Source organism: Macaca thibetana, chromosome 6 (genome assembly GCF_024542745.1).
Source record: "Macaca thibetana thibetana isolate TM-01 chromosome 6, ASM2454274v1, whole genome shotgun sequence".
Lineage (NCBI taxonomy): Eukaryota > Metazoa > Chordata > Mammalia > Primates > Cercopithecidae > Macaca > Macaca thibetana.
Genome location: NC_065583.1, coordinates 174,026,305 through 174,052,806, shown reverse-complemented (window position 1 = coordinate 174,052,806; position 26,502 = coordinate 174,026,305). Strand labels below are relative to the sequence as shown.

Here is a 26,502-nt window from a genome sequence, read left to right as displayed (position 1 = left end):
AGGCCTCAAGCCCTCCAGCCTCTGGCTCTAGAGGCTTCCATTGAAGCTCTTAGAATTCAGCAACAGTTTTTCCTTCTCTAGACTTTGTTTTTAGAATTGACAAACCTGCTCTTCTAGTCTATTGTCTTCATTGAAGATTTACGAAAGTTCCTGTCCTGGGATCACGTGCTGTAAAATGTTTTTAAAGGTATTTTTTATTTTCTTTTGCACAATATATTTTGACTTCCCCTTGACTCTTATCTGGCTAATCATTCATTTTTTCCTAAATCCAGACAGCCACTGCTTTTTGGTAGATAAAGCTGCAAGACAATAATCGTTACTTAGCTTTGACTTTCAAAATAGCATTTTCCAAGAGGAGCTCCTAGCCTGGGCAACATGGGGAGAACTTGTCTCTACAAAAAAAGAAAAAAATATAGCCAGGCAGAGTGCTGCACACCTGTAGTCTCAGCTACTCCAGCTACTTGGGAGGCTGAGATGGAGGATCGCTTGAGTCTAGGAAGTCGAGGCTGCAGTAAGCCCTGGCTGTGCCACTGCACTCCAGCCTAGGTGACAGAATGAGACCCTGTCTCAAAAAAAGAGGATCCTCTATATTTGGAAGCCAAGTTTTCAACTGCAAGAGCCATGTCTTTGAGGGAGAAAAGGATGTCCTGGCCTCCCAAGGCCTCCCTTGAGATGCTGAGAACCAGAGCCTATGGGCACAGGATGGAGAGGGTACCCAGAGAGCCAGACACATGCAGAGTGTCTTTTCCACCAGGCGAGGGAAGGAAGGGCTGGAGTTAGGGGCCCTGAGACAGTCCTTGCACACCCACTACCCAAGAGACCACCTACCCAAGGTCTCTCTGCCTTGCAGACAGTGAAGAGGAATTTGGGTTCACGTACCCCAGAGTGCCACGCCAGGAGCTGGCCAGCTCACGAGGAGCCATGGGATGAGCTGCCAGCAGGAACTGAGGGTGCCGGGACCCCAGCACGAACACAGCCACCTGAGTGAGGGGTGGGATGGGAGCAGGGGAAGATATCTGGAATCACAGGAGCCAGGTACATTTACCAACAGCAGAGAAAGAGAAGAAAATGAAGAGAGGACAGCAGAGGCAGACACTTCACAAGTCTCTTAGTTTTCTGAGAGAGGTTAAGTTAACCTGGAGATAACTAAAAGCAGCCAGTGCCAAGAGGTCATTCTCTCTCCCACCCACACACGTCCAGCCCCAGCAACAAAAGCAGTTTCTACAGGGGTTGATATCCATGCAGAGAAAGAAGGCTACTTACCTGCATGACTGAGTAGACTGAACACTGACTGTAGATTTTAACTAGAAAGCTGACATGTAGAAAGGAATGGCCTCTTGCTCTCTCTGCATCGTCCCTGTCCTGAAGGCAGGATGTCTTCACTGCCAAATCATCAGTGTAGAGGGGAAGATCAGAGTGGAAGAAAATGAACAGGTCATATCATATCTAGATGTGACACATATTTACACTGATGCTCAAAAGCCATCTTTACGTGAAAAACTGGTGCTTGTGTGCAAAACAGAAGTCCTACGCCCTGGTGCCCTAATGTCTTTAGGGAAATATTTTCTCCTCTGTGAGTTTCATCATAAACTTCAGATAGAGACACTGTCAAAGGTGGCATGCAAGAAAATGGAGAGCAGAGTTAATTTGTTTGCTCAAAAATACTTACTGAATGCTTACCCTGTGCCAAGGAGTTGGATAAGGTGACAGACACATCCACAAACCACATTTCAGTTCATCCCACACTCAATAGATAAAATTGCCTTGCTTGTTGCTGAGAATACACTTTGGATACTGACACTGTATTCAAGGTCTCGGTTGCTTGAATTTTGGTCAATTACAACTGCCTTTGGCTGCGAGTAACAGATTCCTATTGGTATTGCTAGTATTATAAGCCAAAATTCCTATTTCAGCAGTTACTTGCACCCAAAAGCAGTCCTAATTGACCATTATTAAACTGCTGACCTAATTGACCATTATTAAAGCTTGTTACTATGCAAGTAACAGATTCCTGTGTTCTGATTTCTGCAGTCAGCCCTCACTATGAAGACAAGTAACACACACAGTCTCTTTTAGAAAATCAGTCCTGGGGCCAAGGACCCAAATGCCCTGAATCTTTCTGAGTCTCCCACGCACCTTGGAGACTCTCTATCCTCAGGCTTGTCCTTGTAGATTGCGAACCAGCTACTGCCCTTCTAAGAAGCACCCGCTCCCATAGCAGCTTACAGGAAGAAAGGGGCAGGGCAGGAAAATAAGGAAAGTGTGTTTTGTTTTGTTTTGATTGTAATCAGGAAAGAATATTTTTCTTGGAATCCCTCACCTCCCACTCAGAACACACCCACAGTAATTTCCCATTTTGTCTCATGGACTTGAACTGGGACATGTGGCCAAGGCTTAGCTGCAGGAAATTCTTGCGAAGTGAATGTATAGCTTCTTCAGTCTCTGGAGAAAAAAGAAGCAGGAGAGTGAGAAGGGGTTGAGGGTGAGGGAAGAGGTGGCCACTCCTGAGGTCAACCAAGGCCCTCTTGCAAGCTGCACTCAGCCCACTGGGCCCAGGAAGGGCGCAGCACTATGTTTTGGCCCCGGGTGCAAGGCTCAGAGTCAGACCCCAGCCCAGGAGGCTCTCCACAACACACAGCATTCCTCCCTGCAGCGTGGGCACTGCCATTCTGGCAATAAAAAGCAGACTATTTCATGAAGATGGCACAGATGCTAACACGGTTTAATTCTCCCTCTCAGATGTTTATGAATGCCTTCTGCAAATCAACATCATCACTAGTAGAATTAATGTTGTCCATTATGTTACCTCCAGAATGGAATGAGTGGATGCTGAGGTTCTCTGAACAGGTTTCCAGTTCTAAAGTTTCATGCCACCTTAGTCGTGTTTCCCCAGCAAATCTACAGGGCTTCCCATTCGAAAGAACCACCATTGATCAACACGGTTTAAAGTGGTGATCTCTTCAGGTGCCTAATTTTGATTGTCCTACTATTTTTATAAACATTTAGAAAATTCTGCTCCAAAATATGTCTTAAATTAATCCAAAAACTGTTACTTTTTATTTGCAGTAGGAGGGAAGAATCAGTGGAGAAAGATGTTGATTTCTACATTTGCAAGCACAAAGAAATAGAATTAATCATTTCTGGCTGAAAAACAAAGATCTGGGACTTTTAGCAGGAGAGAATTAGGAAAGTAATCCCAGAATGAGTTTTGTCTGCTTCTTGGCTTTGCAGAACACAACATAAATTCAGAAGCAAAAATAGCTTTTTTAATATATGGCATGCCTAAAGTATTACATTTTGCTAACCCTTCCCATGATTAATTTAAAATAAAACTACTATGTAATTACATATAATTACATATCATTTGTCAATGCAAAAAAGGCACATATATTTTTTAAGGAATATTTATTTTTTCTACTTACCAGAATGCCAATATCCACATTTATAAATTATAAACTTCCCTTTAGAGTGTTAAGTTGCCCCAGTATTTGATGGCTATAGAAAGACACTAGAACTTAATAATTCGGAGTATCCCTGCCTGTGTGTTTAAAAATAGAGGGCATTATATTTTCTAACTTTTGCCAGATTGCAAGTGAGCAGGATGAACAGTGACTGTGATGGGTCAGACAGTACACGTCTGGCTCTTCAGAGATCATCAAGCACAAAACACATCAGGGGCCTCCATGGTGTCCTCGCCCTGAGTCACGGCCACTACCCGGAGGTGCATCCCCCAGACCTGCAGGGCGCTCCCAGCCTCTGGTTAGGCACAAGGTGATCTTATCCCACTCAGGTCGGCAGGCAGCTTAGTCCTGGAGCCCCAAAGCACACTCAGGTGTCTTTGAGAAAAGCCAATAATTTGCAGCTCCTGATGATGCCTGTTTAAAACGAACAAAAGCATAGCCATGATTTCATCCTGTTTTCCCTCAAGTCCCCTCTGCTCTCGCCTGAAGGAGGCATTCTACATGTTACCAACACCCAGGAAGTCGCCTTACACGTCCGTCTTCCTGCACTGAGAATTGACTCTTCAGTACTGGAATTTGAGGAAGGAGAGCAAGGCTGAAGGCAGCATGCCGGCTAGCCAGGAGCTTAGCTGGCTCTAAAATGCCTGGGAAAGAAAATTCCAAGAATATTTATTTATTTATTTATTTATTTATTTATTTATTTATTTGCAATGGAGTCTCACTCTGTTGCCCAGGCTGGAGTGTAGTGGCATGATCTCAGCTCACTACCACCTCTGCCTCCCAGTTCAAGCAATTCTCCTTCCTCAGCCTCTCCAGTAGCTGGGACTACAGACTCATGTCACCACGCCTGGCTTTTTCTTTCTTTTTTTTTTTTTTTTTTTATTTTTAGCAGAAACGGAATTTCACCATGTTAGCCAGGCTGGTCTCGAACTCCTGATCTCAAGTGATCCACTCGCCTTGGCCTCCCAATGTGCTGGGATTATAGGAGTGAGTCACCGTGCCTGGCCCCATGAATTACTTTGATATTTAAAAACTCCTGAAGTGAGAAGACCTCATACTCACAATGGCGTGTATTATGCAGGAAAAAGATACAGCAATATGTCCATTACATTATTAATTACACATTGTTTCTCCCTGCAAGTACACCCAATGGCCACTTAGATTTCTAGTGGCCACAGTGGCAGAAGAGCCCCACTTAGCCATTGGGAATGTGCTGGTGAGTAATTCTGTGCAACTCCACACTTGTGGCTTTGGAATGACAGGCAGGTGGGTGCTGAGGACAAGCACAGATATGACATTCAAGGTGGGGGTGTGCATTGATTGATTTTGCCTCCTGGACCCTGAATTGCCACCCCCCATCCCACACATAAGTGCCGTTGGTCCCTGGAGTTCAGCTGGGACTGTGCCCTGCTCCAGGAGAGACACACAGGACCAATCCAGTCCATCAACTCTGCCAGAGCCCCAAATCCAAGAGTTGGCTCAGGGCTGAGCCACTGGAAGGACCAGATCCTTACACAATGCCATCTCCCAGCAGCTGTAGCAATGGTGCAGAGATGAGCCATGACCAGTGCCAGACCGGCCGTGGCCACAGCTGGGTGCATACTTCCTCCTCCTTCCTCCCTTCTCCCTCAGCCCAACTCTCTTCAAACCATCCATGTTGGTGACACTGGGTGGAAGGGAACCTGGAGCTTGGAAGAAAGGCATATGAAGAGCTGGGAGGACAGACGGACCCCAGAAAAGATCCGACACCTTCATGTTAATGGGAGAAATCCTCGGAGGATCCTGGAGCGGGTTGCTAAGGGGCCCTGTGGCCAGGGTGGAGTTCTAAGGGGCCATGTGGCCATGGTGGGGTACTAAGGGGCAGTGTGCTGTGTTGGAGGGTGGGGTGCTAAGGGGCTATGTGACCAGGGTGGGGTACTAAAGGGACTGTGTGGCTGGGGCAAGGTTCTAAGGGGCCGTGTGACCAGGACAGTGTACTAAAGGGGCTATGACGGCAGGGCAGGGGCAGGTCCTAAGGGGGCTGTGTGACCAGGGCAGGGTACTAAGGGGCTATGTGGCCTGGAATGAGGTACTAAAGGGACTGTGTGGCCCAGGCAGGGTTCTAAGGGGCTGTGTGGCCTGGGTGGGTGCTGCTGCCTGAGCAGGGGAGGCTGGCATGGGACTGTCACCCCCTCAGAAACTTCCCTACTCCCTGACAGCGACATCAGACCGTAGCCTCCACTGTCCTCCCTGGCCCAGATGCATTCCCAGCTCCTCACCCAGCAGGCGCCAAGAGCACCGGGAACCCCATGCAGAGATCACTGTTGACATTTATTGGATTTTTCAGTCGTAGAAAATTATTATATTAATTTGGAAAATATATAAACCTAAAAAAACGAGCTCAAGGTTTTCAGCCTGTTCTTCTTGAACTCTGGGCCCAAGGACTGTCTGATGCTGCAGCCCTGGTCGGGGCACTGCTGAGCCTCATTGCCTTGCTCATCGAGGAGCCCTCACTTTATTGGCCATGGAGCCTCCTGATTGAGCGGAATAGCCAGGTTTAACACCACAGAGCATCCTGCGTGGACTAACATGTTGTTAGAACATTATACAGGGGAAGATTCCTAACAGATTAAAACAGAAACACAAAGCCCAGGCCACATGCACTCATGCAGTTACTTCCTGCCGTGGTACAAAGTGACCATTAACCTGCCTAAGAATAAGAAACATACGAAGGCATTTACCTGTGGAAAATGATGTGGGTGCTCATAGACAGTGAACCCAGAGTCCCATCAATCTGGGCTGGTCCCTTCCCTGGTGGACAGTGTCCCTCTCACGGGACAAGGTCACCTTCGGATCCACACAGATACCAATGACACTGCCTTTAGCTCGCATGAATAGTCGAATTTACTAATTTAAATAAGCAAGAAAACTTTCTGTTCAGCCATTCTCTGGCGGTATCCGGGGAATTGGGGGTTTCACAATCACTTCCCCTAGAAAGTGAGCACAGTGCTCTGGAGCTGCGGTTGTTGAAGAAAAGAATTCTTCATCTTGTAAAATAAAGTGGAAGGAAAGAATTCTGCAGCCTGCGTTAGACACTGGGCATGCGAACCACCCATCAGTTGTAAATGAACATGGCGTACTAGCTACAGTTTCTTTCTCCAGCCATGCTGCTACCTTACGTTCAGTGAATTTAAGGGGTGAAAGCGGTTGACAAAACAAAGACTTAGCTCGAAATGATTTCTACAAGTTCCAGGACTGCGGTCTGTGTACTATGCATTAAAGCATGTCAACAGTTAAGTCCCTAAGTACAGGCCCTCTCTTGGATTCCGATTCCGGTTTAGGAACAGGACGATGAAAGAATGGTCACGTGGTGGGGGTCGAGCACTGCAGAGAGTTCCCGGGGATTGGGCGGCTTGTCTTTCTCCACCTCCTCCGCAGCCGAGTGGCAGGAAAACAGCTGGTCAGAATTTCTGAGTGCCTTTAATGAAGAGAACTCTTCGTTGTTCAGACTTGGTGATTAAATAGCATAAGACTAATATTCCTTGGTGGGTTTCCTGAAAGAAGGTTGCCCTGGAAGCAAATCAGGTTTAAGTATTGTGCTCTATGTTGGGAAGAAATGGGGCTTGAAACCTGGGCCTCTGGTCCCAGGGTGCAGAGCATTTTTCTTCCCATGTAGTTTTTAGAACATTTATGACAGCCAACTCAGGGTACTACGCGACAGTCTTCGTCACATTCCGCCCCCCACCCAGAACGCCCTGGAAGGAGAGGCTGCTCACACACTATCCAAAGGGACCCACCCTCAAACCTCCTTCCAGGTGGAGTCACCAGAATCCTCATTACTCTGAGCCACCTTCACATTCATGGCCTCCCAGGCCTCCGAGTTGAGAGACAAAATGGGGCTTGTGTGTACAGAAGTGATTAAATTTGTTCTTAACTCATCTCATGAAGCACAAAGCTCATCTCATAAAGCTCTACCTTTTGATGAGGTTGGATTGGAAAAAATAAAATAAAATAAAATAAACGGGAAGTGTTTTCTATAAATACACACCCAAGAAATAGCCCAAGGGAAGTTAAAATAGACTATGAAGTGAAGCTGCCTAGGAAGGCTATGCGTATAATGTCACAGTGCCAGGGCCCCTGCAGCCTCCTGCCTACCCCCCACCCCTGCGTGTGGTTGGGATAATTTTTCGCTTGTAGAATCCAAGGTCATTTTAGTCACCAGTCACATGATTGTGAGGAATTGTTAATAGAAATTTTGAACAATACTGTTCAAATAGAATCATGATCTATATGCTTCGACAAGCAAGGTGTTAAGGATTATGAGAGGATGAGGATAACAATCACTGGTTTTTCTCATATAAATGGGAAACCTGACAGTTTTTCCAGCAAAGAGCCTCACTCTGAGCACACTAGACGCTCCCTTCCCTGCCTGCCATCCTCCTGCTATCCCAGAAAAGTTTTTCTAAAGTGTCTTTCAATATATTGTATAACTTCCAAGTGCAGCAGAACAAGCTTGTCCATGTACACAGCCCTTCCAACTCCAGCAGAGCTCAAACGAGCTAGCATTTTAGAGAGGGCAAAGCATCATCCTAATCGCGTTTGACTGTTTTCTTCACAACCGCATCATGAAAATGCTGCAATCTGAAACAGGATTCTTCTCAAGGAGGAAAAAAAGAAGTTGGGCTTTTGGCTCAGAGTAGAAGTATATGCCGCCCTCTCTATGAATCGACGGATTGTGGTTAGGGGAACAGCCTCAGCGTTTAGAGTTAGGGGTTTCTCCCCCAGCTTTGCAAAAGCCGTTCCTGACCTCAGAGAAATCACACTGTCGCTGGGACTCGGTCTCTTGAACATGCGGATAATGTTTCATTCTACTTTCCTGCCTCCCCGGGCTGTCAGTGCCTTCGTGAATTACTATTCGTAAAGTATTTGGAACTATTTGAATAAGAGTCTCCGCAGTCAGGAGTCGCATTCCTCTACTCACCGACTGAAACACGTGGAGAAGAGACAGGCAGACGTGCATCCGGCTCCAACCGGCAGCTCACCCCAGTGTCGCGAGGCAGCTCCTGGCTGCTGGGTGACCTCCCTTGGCCCATGACCCCCATTAATTCTGGCATCCTGCCTCACTTAGGAACACAGGTGCTCACAGGCCCGCCTTTGAAATAAAAGCAAAGAGTTTGCCACTACGTCTTCACTGTTTCACCAACAAATCCTAAACCAATGGAGCTCATGCTGGCTTCTTACAACTGTTCTAAAGTCATGCCCAAGTCAATCTCTTCCTTCCTTCCCACCATCGAATGAGCAGGCCGCTATTGGAGGGGTTTTTCACTCTTTAATTAAAATTTCCTTTTAGGTTTGGAAGCACATTTATGGGCAGTATCCACAACATCCATTTACACTGCAGAAGGTTTATGAGCCATTCTAAGTTATCCCTCCAATAAAAAATTCTGAACGTAGCACAATAGAGTTAATAATATTCAATGAATTGAATAATATGTTTAATAATTCTTAGCAGCGTGGTAAAATCTCCTGACCCCTGAGTGCTTCTGGTGTGCAACATTTTCAACATAACCTTCGTTAAAGAAACTAATCTGAGGTTTTTTTAACCACAATACTCCATTTGAAGCTACGAAAGTCTACAATTAAGACTAACTTTAATTCCAGGTAATAAGCTAATTACTATATCATATATTTGTAAACTTGTGTAGCATTGGCTGGCAACCTGATCCAAACCAAGGAGCTGAATCCCAGCATTTCTGTGTGGATGTGGCTGTGGGAATGATCACGCACTGTCCTCTCCTTGCACCTGTGAGGCGATGGTGACCAGGGAAGTCGGAGGTCTCTCCAGGTGCCATGTGTTCTTCCCATATCTTCTCAGGTTACATAGTGCTTAATAAATGCACATTAAAATGTAGTTTTTGAAATATTGGATCTAACAACTATTCCTTCAGAATGCACCATGTCCTGGCACCGTACCAGGAGTGGAGCCACAGCTGAGTAAAGACAGTCCTTTCCTGGGTGCTGATGGTCCAGTAAGAAAGGCAAAGCTGTAGGAAGGTGCACTGTGTGATTAGCTGGTTGCCACCAGAGCCTGTGCAGAGCCCAGAGAATGCCAGCGAGGTGTCTGCCTCTGTGTGGAGGGGCGTCTCTGCGACTGGACCCTGGGTCCACACATCAGGAGGTACATAGGGAAATCCACACGTCCCTCTCAGCATTCTGCCTGGAACCACGTGCTTGCCTGTCCTCAAGCCATGCCTTTACAGTTTGTCCTCAATTTAAAATATGTATTTGTTTTCAAAAACTAGAAGCCTGTGTCTCCTGAAACCAGATTTCTCCCTGAGCTCCAGATACACTCGATAGAGACTGCTTAATGAAAAGGAGAGGGTGAGCACCACGTACCCTTGCAATTTTCTCCACACAACTGGTGTTGGAGAGAATGTGCCAAACTGCTGATTGGTGATGATTGACAATCCTAAAATATTCCTGAAATGCACGGTCAACTTGATAGGTCTTGCTTAAGGGTTGTTAATCTATGTGCAGTAACACACATATAACTCCCTGCGCCAAAATTAGATTGTGCCGGCGAGGCATGAATCGGAGGGTTTGAGCCGGTTATGTAATTAGGGGAGACTTGTGGGCTTTTCCAGGAGTGTGTGCGTGTGTGTGTGTGTGTGCGTGTGTGTAACCTAAAGGCAAAGGAAGCCTGGCAGAAAAAGAGAAAGGAGCAGGACAGAAAGAGCTGAAGATGGAACGTGTGTACTGAGCCTGTTGCTTCCGTTCAGTGCCAATCCAGGGCCTGCCGCTGACCTGCCAAGGAGTCAGCCAGAAGGTGACAAGGAGAGAGTAATTTAAAGGAAATGTTTTTGAAAAGCTGCAGCTGTGTGTTCCATCTCCCTCTCAGACTTCTGCTTATTCTCAGAAATTTAAACTCCGTGAGACAGGGATATAAATTATAAATATAGATACAGATATAGATCATATATAGATTAGATATAGATATAGATTAGATATATAGATAGTCATGGGTTTATAAACTGAAAAAGGTAAGATCTCAGAAAGAAACCCAGGGTTTGGATTTTAGTTTCAGACTCAGGAAGAACAAGAGCTACAGTTGCTTCCTGGTGCCCACGTGCGGGGCCCAGGCTGAGCAGAGGGGCGGCTTCCAGCGCGGCCCCACAGCAGTGTGCACCCTGAGGAACGGCAGAGGGGGTCGCCTGGGGGCCAAGACGGAGAGCTCAGCACCACAGTCATCTTCACGACGTTTTCGTATGACAATGGTTTGGGGTTGTGTGATTTGTTTTTGCAAATACTGATTCCCTTTTGCTTGTGAATTTGACATGGAATAATTCAAGAAAAACAACTTCTGCTAGCAGCAGCTCTACTTCAATCAGGAAGGACACGCTGCCATTTCCATTTGTGGAGAGAAAGTCCATATTGCTTGTAGAGCTGAGCCTAGGGCCTTTGTGTTTTGCTGTATGTTTGCACAAATCTTTAGCGTCCTGAGGGGCCCTCACTAAGGCAACTCCCTGGAGGGAGGAGGGAGTCTGGGAAAGGCACCATTCAGAGCTGCTAGCTGGGGCTGCTGGTCATTGCCATGGCCTCTGTTTCCTCCATGGAATCGTTTGCCCAAAGCTGAATGAAAGCTGGCAGCAGGGGCCAGAGAGGGTGGGGGCTGCCCAGGGCACACAGCACAAGAGGACCTCAGTCCGGGAGATAAAACTGGGTGCAGACTGCCTGGGCCTCAGGGACTTTAGAGTCTGTGCCTCGACAGAAGAGCATCTAGGGCAAACGCCTGAACCTTGATTAACTTGGGCAAATGACAAGCCTCAGTTTCCTTGCCTGTCCTGTGGAGTGTTGTGAAGACGAGATGTCTCAGGGTACGTACACAGAGCAGGCACTAACTAAATGCTGTAGTTGCCGTTATAATCAGCTGTCATCCTTACACAAGCCACTCAGGGCTTCTGCAGCCTCCTGTGTATCCTGAGAACAAAACAGCATCAACTCCGAGGGAGTTGAGGAATTCTTATGACCTTTAAATGAGATACTAGGTGGGCACCGTGGCGCATGTTTGACATTCCAGTACTTTGAGAGGCAGAGACAGGAGGATCACTTGATGCCAAGACCAGCCTGGGCAACATACCGAGATTCCATTTCTACAAAAATGAATAAATAAATAAATAAGCCAAGCATGCTGTTGTGCACCTGCAGTCCAAGCTACTCAGGAGGCTGAGACAGGAGGATTTGCTTTAAGCCCAGAAGTTCAAGGTTGCAGTGAGCTATGATCATGCCACTGCACTCCAGACTGGGCCACAAAGCAAGATTCTATCTCAAAAACTAATAAATAAATGAGAAGCTGTGTTTGAAGGTGTTATGTAAACAAAGTACAACTAAATCTTAACTAATCTCACAACAGCTTGTATCAACCACAGCTGTGAATAAAATCTGCTGTAAAACAACTCAAGCCAAAGGCCCTTCCCCAGGGCAGGCCACAGGAGATACCCAAGTTCTCGTCCAAAATGCTCAACACCACCCAGACATCTCCAGCTTCCCCCATTTCACTGTTATTAATGGGCCCTAGATATTAGCCATGAAAGACGTGTGTTTTTCAGTTAGTGGACCTATTTAGGGTCACATAAACTGTGACCTGAGGATGAATTGGTTGGGCCCAGCACTGGGTAACCCCTGTGGCAGAATGAAAGCTCTCCAGGGTCCTTGGTGCCTGTCATTGCATCCAGTCTGGGTCCTGGGAGGCTTCTCCTCCTGCACCAATAAGTCAAAGAGGCCTGGGGTCAGCTGTTGAGCAGAAGCACTTGTGAGTTTCATAATAATTATCCCAATTCATCTCTGCCTGCATTCTCACCTCCCAAACACAGCCATGCCCCCACCACCCCCGAAAACAAAATCTCCATGAAAATCAGAGTAAACACATGTGTAGTTTATTTCTTTTCCAGGACCAGGAGCATTCACTGAGTTGTCGTGCAAATGACGTCACCAGTCATTAATTAAAGAAATAAAATATTAGGCAGAGAGGATGCTTTCACATGCATTTGCCTCTTTAACTTCTCTCGTCAAGGCCATTTATTTAAACAAATAGTAGCTAATGTTAACAAACCCAGTTTTTTCAGTTTCATGAGTTTCTTTTTCATCTTTGAGTTTCCTCCCCTATCGAAATGTCTACATGCTGCCTCTCCTGAGCTGGTGGTCCTGAGAGGGCCTGGAAGATAATACAGGCCTGCAGGGGAAGTGTGTGTGTGCTGTCCCAGACAGAGGCACGCTGACACCTGCATGGGCACACATTCAGACATGTGTGCATACATCCACACATGTGTGCACACACAGTTCTGTGCAGTTTTTGACCTTGGATAATAATATATCTGATGTATTTGTAAGCAGAATTGTGAACTTCACTGACGTCATTGCTAAAAGGCCATCACTTATTCCACAGCAGAAAAAAGCCCAGAGGTTCAGCAAAGGAGCACTTAAACTTGTTACAGAAACTTGGGTTCCCTTTGTATTTGTACCTAACGGGGACTGTACTCCTCATAGAGAGCTTTCCTACAGGTTTTACTGAAAGCGTGTTTGGTTAAGCAGACATGAGCTTGCTCATGTTCCTGCACAGTGGAGAGATGGGGTGCCATAAGTACCCGCAAGGAGCTGCCAGTAGGACCTGGACAGGGCGTGGTGCTCCACCTGCGGCTTTTCCTCTCCTCCTTCTCTCTATCACATCCACTTCTGCCTCTCACTGTAAAATCTTTCCATCAGCTTATGGCATTCCAAGACTTCAGGATCATTTAAACATGTACCTTAATAAGGGCACATGTTTAAAATAAATTATAATTATTTGCATCTTAGATTGAGCTAAAAAGCATTCACAGGAAGAGGGTCTGAGAATGTGAAGAGGGCCACACGAGTCTCCTGTGAAGGAGAGAGAGCAAAGGATGCACACTGAGAGCCTGACTTTGAGGTCCTGAGATTGTATGAAACAGCCGGAGAATCCCCTGTTTTACAAATGAGCTGCTTCCCTGGCCCAAACACAAAGATCTTTCCTCCAGTCAGGAGGCCCAAGGACTCTGAGGCAGGCAGCTGTCTGCATCCAGGCCCTGCAGCCAACACAACACCTGCTGTGACTGTCTACACAGCCTCTTACACCTGACTGTCTACACAGCCTCCTGCACCTGACTGTCTACACAAGCCTCCTGCACCTGACTGTCTACACAGCCTCCTCACCTGGCTGTCTACACAGCCTCCTGCACCTGACTGTCTACACAAGCCTCCTGCACCTGACTGTCTACACAGCCTCCAGCAGATGGCTTTCTACACAGCCTCCTGCACCTGGCTGTCTACACAGCCTCCTGCACCTGACTGTCTACACAGCCTCCTGCACCTGACTGTCTACACAGCCTCCAGCAGATGGCTTTCTACACAGCCTCCTGCACCTGGCTGTCTACACAGCCTCCTGCACCTGACTGTCTACACAGCCTCCAGCAGATGGCTTTCTACACAGCCTCCTGCACCTGGCTGTCTACACAGCCTCCTGCACCTGGCTGTCTACACAGCCTCCTGCACCTGACTGTCTACACAGCCTCCTGCACCTGGCTGTCTACACAGCCTCCAGCAGATGGCTTTCTACAGGGGCCCATGCAGCTAGAGTCTGCGCAAAGCCCCAGAGGGAAGAGGTGATTTCAGGTGATAGCAATGCACCCACTGGAAACGCAGCAGGGATGAAGGAGGAGAGTGGAGCAGAAGGAAACTGGCAAAACTGGGGCTTCCCAGGGGCGCTCCAGCAGCCTTGGGTTGGAGTCTTCAGGGTAGCAGTTTACCCAAAAGTCCTGTGATTTGGCAAGGGTGCAGCTGTGCTGTGCTCTGGGAGGACATTCTGGTGGTGGGTGTGAAGCAGCATGGTAAAGGGAGGCTTTGAGGCGGGAGGCTGGTGTTGAGGATTCGTAAAGGGCAGAGGGTAAGCAGCAGCAGGGAATGGGAGAGGCAGGACAAGAGAGTAAAATGAGGCCCGTGGGCAGATGAGCATCCTTTTAAAAATTGCGGTGTGTTTTCCTATCAAAACTGCTGAAAAGAAAATGCCCAATCTCATATGAGATGGTGACTTATGACATCTGTTATTTCTTCTTCTTCCTGTAAAGTCTCTCGACCTGGAGCATAAATTACTACTTGCACAGTGCATCCTTTTTGAACAAATCTGGTGTCTTCCACAGACATACAGGGTAGCCACAGTCAAGAAGTGAGCAGATAGGGTGCCGGATGAGGTGTTGCTCTGGACCACACAATAGGCAAAAGGCATCCAGGAGTTGTTCTAAATACACAACTCAAGATAGCAGTGGCTGTGTTGCCCTGGAGCCAATGAGGACCCTTAAGAAAGCTGTCTTGCCTGTAGGTTTGCAGTGGGTTTTGATGGTCTCGTTTCTAGTGCATTTAGATTCATAAGCTGGATTGCACAGAAACACAATGAAATCCAACAAGAAATTATCAGAAGCTCAAGTTACCATCTCATGAGTCCAGCTACACTTGAGCTGCAAGTGAGAATTTTAAGGCAACTCTAATCCATCAGCCACAAGCAATGTATCCAACATGTACACATTTGAATGTAGCTTGCACAGGTGGCTCCAAGTGCCAAATCTCAGTGAAAACCCTCATGCCCAGAGCTGTTCCTTTGATTGCATCAAATTGTTTCCCACCTTTTCTATCTGTGAACTCTTAAAAACATCCTCTCGTTGGAGAGGCTGCTTGGAGTGAGTCCACAAATACATGCTGTGTTTATTTCAGGTCAGTGAAAACCTAGCAATTCTCCCTGGACCATGAATCTTGCATCCTTGTAAGTCAAGGAGACCTCAGGGTTATATGGAAAAGTCTGGAGTCCATTTCAAGAGTGAGTGAGGCATTGCATTCTAGACCTTTCTCCTGCTGCAGGAAGAGGCCATTCCAAGGATGCTGGGAAGGACCAAGTTCCACCTCATTTTGCCTGGCTGCCTGAACGCTGCCTAAATTTTCACTGTGAGGCTTTTATTTCTTATTTTCTCAGCCTTGGTTCATCAACTTTTAGAAAAAAAAAGTACCAATTCCTGGGTCCACTCGAAGCCCACTGAGCTCCAATCTGCTTCCCAGCGGCCCCAATGTCCAGCCAGGCTTAGGGACCCTTGCTTGAGACATGAAGGCACCGAATGTGGATGGTGAGTGACTCACACAAGCTGACTGTCAGTAAATCCATGCTGAGTTAAAATGATCATGTTTAAACGGTAGCATTTACTTATTCATTAGAAGAGTACATGATTCAAGAACAGACTTTCTTAGAGAAAGGAAAGAACAGGGAGGCTTGGAAGCCCACCAAGCAAAGAGAGAAATGTTGAAATGAATATTGAGATGCCTGTGCTGAAAGACAGGGTCTGTCTACTTTGTATGTTACCATAGGGTGATTCTGGATGAACGAAGGCTGTGTAACCCTTCGTCTCCACCCATGAAAGATGTTCGGATGTTTGAGCTTAGTTATGTGAATTCTGACCCAGCTTCCCCCTACTGCACTCCAGAGCTCCAAGCTATGCATAAAGAAAAGCCTCACTTGTCAAGTGTTTTTCAATATGTTTCATCAATATTAAGTTTTCTAGATTTTGGTAAATGAAAATTAAGAATGCCTAGTCAAATTAGAATTTCAGATAACCAACAAAACTTAAATGTAACTGGTTGTCTTGTATTTAGCAACTCTGTACTTTACATATACTTATATGTTCATGTTTGAATATTTATGTATCATTTCTGTTTTTATTGCATTGTACTTTTATTGTACTTTTTATTTGTCTCAGATATCTAAGGTGTGCTTCTGAAATTAGGAAAGGATCTGTTTTTGTGCTATACAAAATCAAAACCCATAGAAAGTACAACACAAAGAGTGAACCCTAACACAAACCGTGGATATACTTAATCATAATGTGTCAATAATGGTTTATCAATTGTAACAAGTGCACCACACTAATGCAAGATGTGAATAACGGGAAAACCTGAGTGTCAGGTTATCTGGGAACACGACATTTGCTATGCATTTTTCTCTAAACCCATAACTTCTCTAACAAAGTATTTTTTAAAAAAATCAAACATACAACATGTATAAACACATGCTAATATACCTTATTTTCTATATGATGTAAGCAGAGTCTGCGTCCTGGGTGTAAAGTTAGAAGGAAACTGAGAATTGAGCTGAATGCCAGGCCCCATGACCCTGGTGAACTGCTGATAAGATGCTCCCCAGCAACTAGTGGAGCTTGGTAATTGTCTGAGATTTGAACTCAGAAGCCCAGACTGTAGCAAAGGGTACCTCTGAGTCTACCTGTGCTGCACCTAGGTTGAAAGGAAGTAGAAATTGGAACTATTAACCTCAAGGAAGAAAAAAATTTCCACTCCGTACCCTTCTCCACGCCGCCATTTTCCCTGTGGGGCAGCTCTGAGGTTTTGCCATGCTCCTTGGCCTCCTCCCATCTGAACTGACCTTCTCACTCTCTCAGCCCACACCATGGGTTCCTAACCTCTAGTGTAGCTGAAACCAACATTCCAGTCTTCCCCCAAGCCCCTGTGTCACACCTTGGCATTTACTCCTCCCAACAGCCCTCGGGTGGGTGATGTGTGCAGGTGGGAGAATGAGGTTCAGCAGGGATGTCTGCAACCTTGCCCTCCACTGGGTCCTGGTGAAGCACTCTAGCCCTGAATTCACACCTGGGATCTCCCAAATGTATGCCCTTCCCATTACTCTGTCCCCTTCTGCTATGATTTCTGAGACCTCTTTCATCTCAGGGTTTTAGAATTAAAACAATTCAACTTCATTATAAAAATATATAAAATAATTATAAAAATAATTAAACTTTTTATTGAAAACTTTTTATGAATAAGTTATAGTGTGCCTTGTGTCTTTAAATTTTAACAGAAAACTTTGAATATGCTAGAAGAAAAACATTTTTTGGAAAACCACAAATAATTTAGTTGTTTTTATTTCTTACATTTGATTTACTATCAATTTTTGATGAAGATATATTTAAATGTACACTTTGAGAAGGGTCACTTTTTAATTTTTGAACCACTATCATCAACACACAAATTATGTGAAAATCTTGATTGCTACAGGATATGGAGTGATCCTATTTTTTTCAAAGGCAAAATATTTGATAGGATAAATATGTAATTTATGAATTATTCTGTCTTTTTTTTTTTACAAATCCTAACATTACTACCCCCTCAGAATAGAATGCCAGACGTGCATAAGAATCATGAAATCTAGTCCTCTTTGATATGCTGATGACTTCCATGCAAATCGTGCTTTGTACATATTTTGTGATTTTTCTCATTTGAAAACGTATTTTCCAAGGCAGGAGGATAAGCATGTTGTATATAAACATATGGTATCTAGCAGCTGACTTACAAGTGGTCAGTGTTCAGACACACAGGGCCTCATTTGTCCTCTTGTCCTGGTCCCTACTGCGGCCATCCCTGGGGGACAGATGGACACCATACAGTGGTGGTCTGTGGAAGTGGGCAGACCACAGCCATGCCGGAATCAGCCTGACCCACGGCCTGCTCATGCCTGTGGAACCCCAAAACCTGACACTGGAAGTAGCTCCATTCACTCACGAAAAGCCTCAAGTATGGTTCCTGGTCACTTTAACATCCCCATGAGCAGCAGGTGACAAGTGAACGCAGAAAAATACCTGCGTTATTGACCAGCTGTTCTCCAGCTGAGTTAGAAGAATCTTGCAGGCAGAGGGATCAGTCTGTTCAGGCCAGCTGAGAAAGGAAAGAGCTCAGTGTTCAGAGGTTCAGAGAAGTGACAGGACTGGCAAGGACAGAGGGCAGAGACAGGCAGACCCTGGACACGTTTCTGTGCCCGCTGGCCTTCTTTGACTTCATCTAAGTAACAAGGAGCCCTCTGCAGAGCCAGCTACGTGGGACAAAGTGGCACACTGGAGGAGATGGGCTTTCAGGGGGAGTCATTTGGGCCACTCGGATGAGCCACACTAGCAGGTCTCAAGTGTTGTCCCCACCAAGACCATAGGAGTCGATGGTGAGCACCCACTTCCCCAGCCCCATCTCCCGCCTGTCCTGTAGGGCAACTGTCCAAAGACAGGGCTGTGGACCATGCCTGCGTGGTCACCCATCCTACTCCATCTCACGTCCACCCATAGTAACCAGTACCTGCCCCCAAACATTCCACCTGAGGCTGCCAGTTCTTGTAGGAAGTGGCCCTGGTGCCAGAACAACAGCTTTCCTAGGCTTCAGAACACTGAGACGATTTAGGGCCATCACTGATCTTCATCCACCAGAGAAGTTTTTCACCAGGGGCTGTTCCTGACTTCAAAGTAACAGCCAGGTTAAGGGAACCCCTGGCCTGGGGATGTCCCCCTGCCCACCCCCTGCAGCCCACAGCCCACCTGTCCTGCCTGCTGCTAGGCCTCCTCCCACTCCTCCTGGCCTTGTTTGCACTGAAAAGTTGGGGTGCATCGGTTGTGCACCTGAATGTATTATTTGCTTCTGCTTAAAGATCATAAAGTCAGTAAATTGTTTAAAATATAACTCATTTGAGGGTCTAGCTCCTGTAAAGTCTATTTATCTTCTTTCAAAGCTTGCCTTAACTCAGCCCCTTCCTTTATAAAACAGTCCAGCTCCATAGAAATTTTAAACAAACTGTCTCTCTCCTCTGAGCTTGGGCTCAGGCCCCTCCCAGTCACAGGCCTGTCTGGAAGAAGCAGGTTGGGCCCCTCAGCCACTTCTGTTTATATCTGGGCCCATTATCATGAAGGGCACTTTTATTTGAGGAGTTGAGTATTACATTAGCATTATAAAACAAATTGTTTTTCCATTGCTTGAGAGCCAGGGAGAATAAACCTGGACGGGCCATGGCCTCCTATTTAAATAAACGAACGTCATCTTTGGGTACCAAGGAGGCTGATCCGTCCCCCTGTTCCCCGCTTGGGCCAAGTTGTCCTCCAGGCCGCCTCCTTGGTCCCCTGGCCTTCCGGCCTCAGTGGGCGGTTCCCAGGGAAGCCTCCACCCTCTCTCCATCTGAGCTGTGCAGTGACCCCGAGAGTTCAATGGCAGAAAGGATGGGGCTCATCACAGCGCCCTGGACCCCAGAGGTTACAAAGCTCACACCCTTCCCCATCTGACTCTCACCACCCCAGCCTCACGCTCGGGTCTCCCTCCTCCTGTGCCTCCGGGGCCGTCTCCCCACCTGCGGGAGGCCAGATGTGTGGCTCCTGAGACCCTCCGCCTGAACTACCGGCTCCCAAAACCCCCTGTCGAGGCCGCCAGAGGTCGCGGAGGGTGAAGCCCATGGGCCTGGACGCCCAGGCCCGGGAGAGGAAGGAGCGGGGTAATGGCTGTGGCTGGAGACCCTCCTCTGACACCCCAGGCTACCGGGTAGGCCTATTGTGGGATGGGACTCAGGCGACCAGACGCACTCTCCGTCGCCTCCATCTCGGCCGCTGACTCCGCTGTGTCCCCTTGGATCCATCACCACCTCCAGGAAGCCCTCCAGCGGGTTCTGGTGGGCCGAGCGCTTCGAGGGGGCTCAACGCGCTTTATTGGGCCTGTAAAATCCGGCCTGTCGCATAAACTCCCAGAAGAAGAGAACAAACTTCCCAGACCAGTGACCCGCGGGGAGCGGTGCAGACGCCGCGGCAACCCGCCCGGAGCCCTCCGACCCTTCCTCCGTGTGCCCAAGGGGCGTCCCCAGGGGTGTCGCCTGCAAGGCGGCCGCGTACGTCGTTCTCAGTGCGGGCCCCGGGGGCGGCGGCGGGGCCGGTGATACGGCCTGGGGTCCCGTCGGAGTCCGCTGCGGGCCCGGGCGCTTGGGTCACAGATCCGGGCTACACAGCTCGAGCCGACCGAACGCTGCCGCCGGAGCGGTGGAAAAGCGCTGGGCAGGCCGGCCTCGGGCTGTGGAGCTCTGCTGCCTAGCGCAGCAGAAACACGGTGTGCAGGCAGGACCCGAAACAGAAGAGACCGGAGGGACTGGGGAGGAGGCGAAGGCTGGCTGCGGCGGGAACCCGGGCGCTCCGCACCTCCCCTGGTCCCGGAGACCCTGAGCCCCGCGGCCCTCGCCGCCAGGCCCCGCGATCGTCCTGAACCCGGACCAGGCGCTTTCGGTTTCCCGGCGCTCTGCGGCGCTGCTTTGTTCACCCTGCGCGCGGTCCTCAGAGTCCCGGGCTGCTGGCCTGAGGCTGAGGGCAAGGGGGCGAGGCGAACACCTGGGGCCAGCCACGGAGGGGTCCCGACCACCACGCGAGCGGGAGCAGGGGGACTGGGAGGCAGGACGTAGGCGGAGGTCGGGGTCAGGGCTGGAGGAACCCGATGGGTTCTGCTGCGGCTTCAGGCGCGGAGTATGGGGTGGGGCCAGAAAGGGGGCTGAAGCCCGGGACCAGAGCTGGGGGTGCCAGGAGCTGGGCCTCCAGTGGGAGCTGGAGGGTCCTCGCGGGTTCTTGCTGTCCGGTTGGTGGCCGCGCGTCCCCGGAAGCCTAGCTGCATTCCCCTCTAAGGAGGCTTCGAAGGGCCCGACTGGGTTTCCCCTCCAGGGCACGGGGTCCCAAAAGCGGCGTCGAAAACTCATGAACAGGCGACCGCATCTGGGGCCGCCGGGGCAGTCGTGGCGTGGGGGACGTCCTGCCCGTCGGGTTGACTTCAGGGTCTCGGTCTGCGGCCTCCTTGGCCGTCTCTACCTCGTTTTCCAGGTGAGCCTCGGCCCAGAGCTCCCAGTCAGCACCCTGGGGCTGCAGAAGGCGGGCGGTCACGCCGGGGTGGAGGCCAGGAGGCGGCTCACCCCGTCTCCAAGCTTCCCTGACCGGCGACTATTCGATTCTCCCGCCTGGTCTTGGTGGTTGCCTTTTAGGGCCTCGGTGTGACCAACTAAGCAGACACTCAGAGGCAGCGCCACTTAGGGAGGCAGCAGGGTAGAAATAGGACTGGAGGTGAAGGAGCCCTTCCCAAATCGGACAGTCCCGGGGCTGGAGAGCCGGGAGCAACCCAGTTCCCTGAAGAAATGATTGCAGCTGCTCAGGCAAAACACGTGGGCCGGGAACCAACCCTGGGTGGTCGTTTAAGGGCTTGAGCCAGCTTCTGCCCCGCAAGACTCCCCCGGGAGCGCGCGTGCGGGGAAGGACGTGGGCCAGGTGGAAAGTGATCTGGAACCCCGGGAAGAACGCGGGCAGGGCACCAGGCAGGCAGCCGGGCCAGCGCCTCCAGCTCCCGCACCTTCCGCCCAGGGTTTCTAGCACTGGGGAGGGCGACGGCGGCGACAGTGCACCGTCCCCCTTGAGCGCACTGAGGAGCCTGTCTCGGAGCTGAGACCTCCTCGCCCCCTCCGAGCTTACTGAGCACCAGGCGGGCAGACCCGGACTCCCCAGGACGCTGCCTTGACCCCACCTAATCTGGTCATTCACCTCCTAACCTTTCAGGGTCCAGGAGGACCCGCGTCCTGCCCCACCTTGCTGGGTGCAGAGCCGGGTGCACGCGGGACCCGTACCCGCACTGGGCGAACACGCAGCGCCCTTCCTGGTCTCAGGCCGAGCCGGACCGCAACGCAGCTATGAGTAAGGCCTAAAAACAAGGTCCTCCCCGAAGCCCACCTTTCCCCAGTAAGAAGATGTCAAGGGTTAAACCGTTCGATTTGCCCTTTTTCTTGATCTTAGAGGGAAGAGGCAAGAACTCCTGGCACCTTTATGGGCCTCAGACCTGTGGCTGCTGCCAGCAGTCTCAGTCCCACTAACTTTGATCAGCCTTATTAATTCCAGCTGTGCTCTATTTGTTTGTCATTTTCCCCTTTTCCTCTGGAATCATTATTTATAGCAGGGGGGAAAAAAAAGCCCACTGTTAGAATGGAGGCAAGAAGGGAATTTCTGAGAACCACTGGGTGAATGTATTTTTCCTTTAAGGGAGGTTTAGGTGAGTCTTTAGTCTTATGAGCTCTTCTTTGAATTTATTACTCAAGAGCATTAACTAATTACCAGATCAGAGAAATGAAAAAAAAAAATTCCCTAAAATAACCCAAGGTAATTATAACCGTGTTGTTGACACTAACGATTAATAATTGATCAGGAGTCACACGCAATAAATTGTCAATTTATCTCCCCACAAAAATGCCAGTGCTTGTGTAGGATTGTGTTTTGTTTCTTCCCTCTGGGTATTTTCTGTGAATATGGAGTCTGTACTGGAGGCAGCCCCAAACCTCACAGTCAATTCTTAAAGAATATTAGATTTCATTTATTTTCAGCTCCATATAGAACAAAGTGACATTAGAACACCTTTTAAAAATACTTTTCTTTATTATCACGGGGCCAGAGTTAAACAAACAAAAAAACATTCTTCCTCTTTCCTTTTCTCTTGGATTGCGCAAATACAAACAACAGATACTTCCTTTTTTCCTTGTATTAGCAATATAGTCCTCCTAAATTGTGTCTTCAATTATTATATTTCTTAGAAAGAGAGAGAACACTCTGCCTTCACAGTAGGAAACACAAGACTATTCTCTATTCTAAGGGTGGAGGGGACAGAGGTGCCGGTTGAGGCCAAATCCATCTGTTTCCAGGGATGCAGTTGAAGGGAGAGGCTGCCGCATACAAGTAGGGTGTCCCCTTCCTAAAACTGGGGCTCAAAGTGCTTTCTCTTCCACCCATCAATGGTTGAGGTCCAAGTGCATATTGTTGAAAACCAGATTCATAGCCTCCCAGCCCAAGCAAAGGGGAGGGCTAGTGAGTGCTTTCATTATGGCCAATAGAAAGTAATTTTCAGCAACTGGAAAATTATATTGTCATAGATTACTTCTCCTTATAATTAGCCTTTAAAATATCTGTAGGGATTTGTCACTTGCATAAAGGTTTGAAAATACATCAAAGGGACATGTTCCCCTTGCGATTTGTAGAAATTCAAATGATGTTAATGATAATAACCACATAGCACAGACGGTTGTGTGCTGTTCCCAAGATAGCCTCTTGGGTTAACGCTTTCAAAAAAATAGTTAAAATGTTATTTTTGTAAAAGCAGTTTAAAACACATATTTAACAGATCGATTTATATTTTAATTTTGAATCTAAATGAATATTTTCCTTGGGATTCTCCAGGCACTGGGCAACTAAATAAAAATTATATAGTGATAATTATTGGTTACTGTTACTTGGATGAAACTTTCTCATAATTCGGTTCAGAGTGTTATTGAACTTTGAAAATGCCTCTGAGGGGACCACAAATTGGTTTGGAATAATTTTTTCTAAATTGATGTCTGTTTAATTGGGCTGTAACAGTGCTAGTTTAGGATGTACATTTACTGCGTAGCTAAAAAAAACAAAGGGTCCACTTTACTTTTAGCTGCCTCGATAAGTATTTAAATGCAATTGTAAATGATCCGAAAACGCACGGGCTTCGGAGGTGGCTATTTCATCTCTGTGTTTCTTCGCAGTGGTTCGCGCCTCCCAGAGTCCGCAGAGATCTAATAAACACGTAAGTTAAAGAGAGCCTCGAGGGAACCCCGAGCCCTCCCCCGCCACTCTCCCATCTCCAGAATGAGATCCGCGGTGGCCCGGCGATGGGGTTCTGGGGAGGCGCACCCCTGGCGGGCTACCCTGAGCCCAGGCCCAAGGCTGCCCCCGTAGGCCCCCAGTACCCAGCCCCCTTCCTCTTTCTCCGATCCCTGCCCCTCCTTCCTCGCATCAGACAAAGGTGGATGAAGTTCTTTTCAAGTTTCAAAGGCAGTTGCTGGGCAGCTTTGCAGAAACAATAACTCTTTTATTGGGAACAAATGTTGACATTTGACGGGCGCGGGAGGCAGCGCCCGCGCCGGCCGCCGGGCAAGCGCCCCGGTGCTCTCGGCAGCGCCCGGCCCCCGGGGCCCACCTGAGATTAAAGCGCGAATTCCGATAAATCAGCTCTAAGGAAACCCTGGGCCGCGGAGAGCAGAAGGGGGCTGTAGCGGATCCACCACGCGGGCGCCGGGCCGCGGAGCCGGGAGCGCGCCCAGGCCTGCACCCGCAGCAAAGCCAAGGCTCCCGCCCCAAAGCCCATCTGCTCCCGGTTGCCCCGTTTTGCCGGCGTCTCCCCGGCCTCAGTCAACAACAGCCAACGTGTATCTTGGAGGGCTAGGTAATTTCTGACTATGAAATTTTTAAAGCAAAAATAAAATTCAGACCCCATTAGCTTCCCTCTCCAGTGAAAGATACCTCTCTCTTTCTCTCTCCTTCCTTCCTCATTCATCTTTCCCAATGACCAGCATAGAGAGGAATTCATAAATCACTCTACATTTCTTTAAAAAGATCCGTCTAAACACCTGCAGGTTTTATGTTCTTAGTGTATATTTTAGAAATCAAGTTCTCTAGAAGGAAATTCAGGTCAGGAGACAGAGTGGGTAAGTTATGGAAATCTTTAATAATTTGTTGGGCATATAAACATCAAAGAAGCTTCCTTAGCCTTAGCTAATCTCCTGAGCTGCTTTGAGTTTTCACCAATTGAAATGTGCATGTCCTCCCAGAGAATGGAGTCGTGTGTGTGTGTGTGTGTGTGTGTGTGTGTGTGTGTGTGTGTGTGTGTGAAAGGGAAAAGGGATCGCATGTTCAGGTAAAACAATCTTCCTTGTTCCAAAGCGAGGCGGCTTTTACCCCTGCTCCAATGCCTGAACATAAGCACAAAGGTTAATTTTGGCTTGGCTTCTCCACTCCCACACTTAAGAAATGTACTGCCTTAAATGTTGTATCTTCATTAGAGTGCATGATCTTTCCGTGTTTATTTTGTTAAATATTGTTAACTTTCATACTTTCCACAGAAGTCTTCCAATTACTCTAGTTATAACAGTACATAGAGCAGAGACATTGCGGCCATGGGCAATTTATTTCCTGCTAATTTAGGAAATATGGGTAATATTAATAAAAGTAAACTACGTAAGACCTTCAGACTACAATCTGAAATGCTTCCTGAAAGGGAAAATCATTATCTCTATGAAAGGTCTACGAAGGTTTTATTTCTAAAACCAAAACAAGCAAACATACTCAATCCCCCTTTTACCTCTCCAGACCTCAGATTTGTTTGTTTCCAGATACACTGCCACAGAGTGGCAACGCTTCCCTAGTGGAAAATCTTTCCTCCCACCAGTAGATAGCTCAGCTCCAAACATGTTCATATCTATTACTAGGAGAGGCAGAGAAGACAGAAAAATAGTTCTCCACCCCAGAGATTTACTTTATGTCTGACCTCCAAATACTTAAGTATTTAAAACCAACAAAATGCATAAGAAATAACAGAAAACAAAAACCTGGTTCTGCCCCGCTTCTCCACAGTCAAACCAATCACTCCTCCCCATCAGTATGACTCTGTGTCCAGTTAACAGTCCCCTGGCTTGGCCTCAAGTATCTAAGATTACTTTCAAATACCCTTTCTAACAAGACCCCAGCAAGAGGCCACTAATTTCTATGGCAAAAAAAGCCACTAGAGAGAGATCCGTTTGTCAATATCAACTGGTCCAGCAATTTCCCATCCTCAGACACATTGGCCTATTGGAGCTGGCAGATGTTTAGACAAGATTTTATAAATTGTTCAATATCAGCCCATAATGAACCCCAACTGACCATTCCAAAGCAGCTAAAAGCATCCCAGACCTCCCCCGCTGGGATCCAATAATGCTCTCATGCTGCAACATTATTAATCATGGAATAAAATAGATGAACCTCTTGAAAAATAAGTGTATGATTGATTAAAGGGCAATCTAAGAAGCTATTATTCTTGTTTTATAACCGTAAGTTATATTCACTCAATTTATCTTGAGAGGAAATAAATGATTGTTCATTTCTTCTCTGAAATTATATTATATGGATATCCATATAATTTTGCTGAAAATTAAAGTGACAGGCTTGCTACTTTTATGATACTAATCAAAGGGGATATGTTACTTGACTACAAATTTTAGACTTGTCCTATAATTAGAAAGTGAGTAACACAATAAAGAGGCAGTAGTCTAAGGTTGTTTAAAGGTTTCTCTTCCCCCAGGGTAAGCGTAAGAGCCACTGAAAGGAAAGTAAGTCCCTCCCCCAGATCCTCACCC

The 26,502-nt window shown here is 47.7% G+C and overlaps 1 protein-coding gene across 1 annotated transcript in view; it reads right to left on the bottom strand.

Moving 5' to 3' along the window:
* MRPL36 (mitochondrial ribosomal protein L36) overlaps positions 1-26,502 on the bottom strand; it is a 1,017,194-nt gene that overhangs the window by 919,757 nt on the left and 70,935 nt on the right. The window lies entirely within an intron of this gene.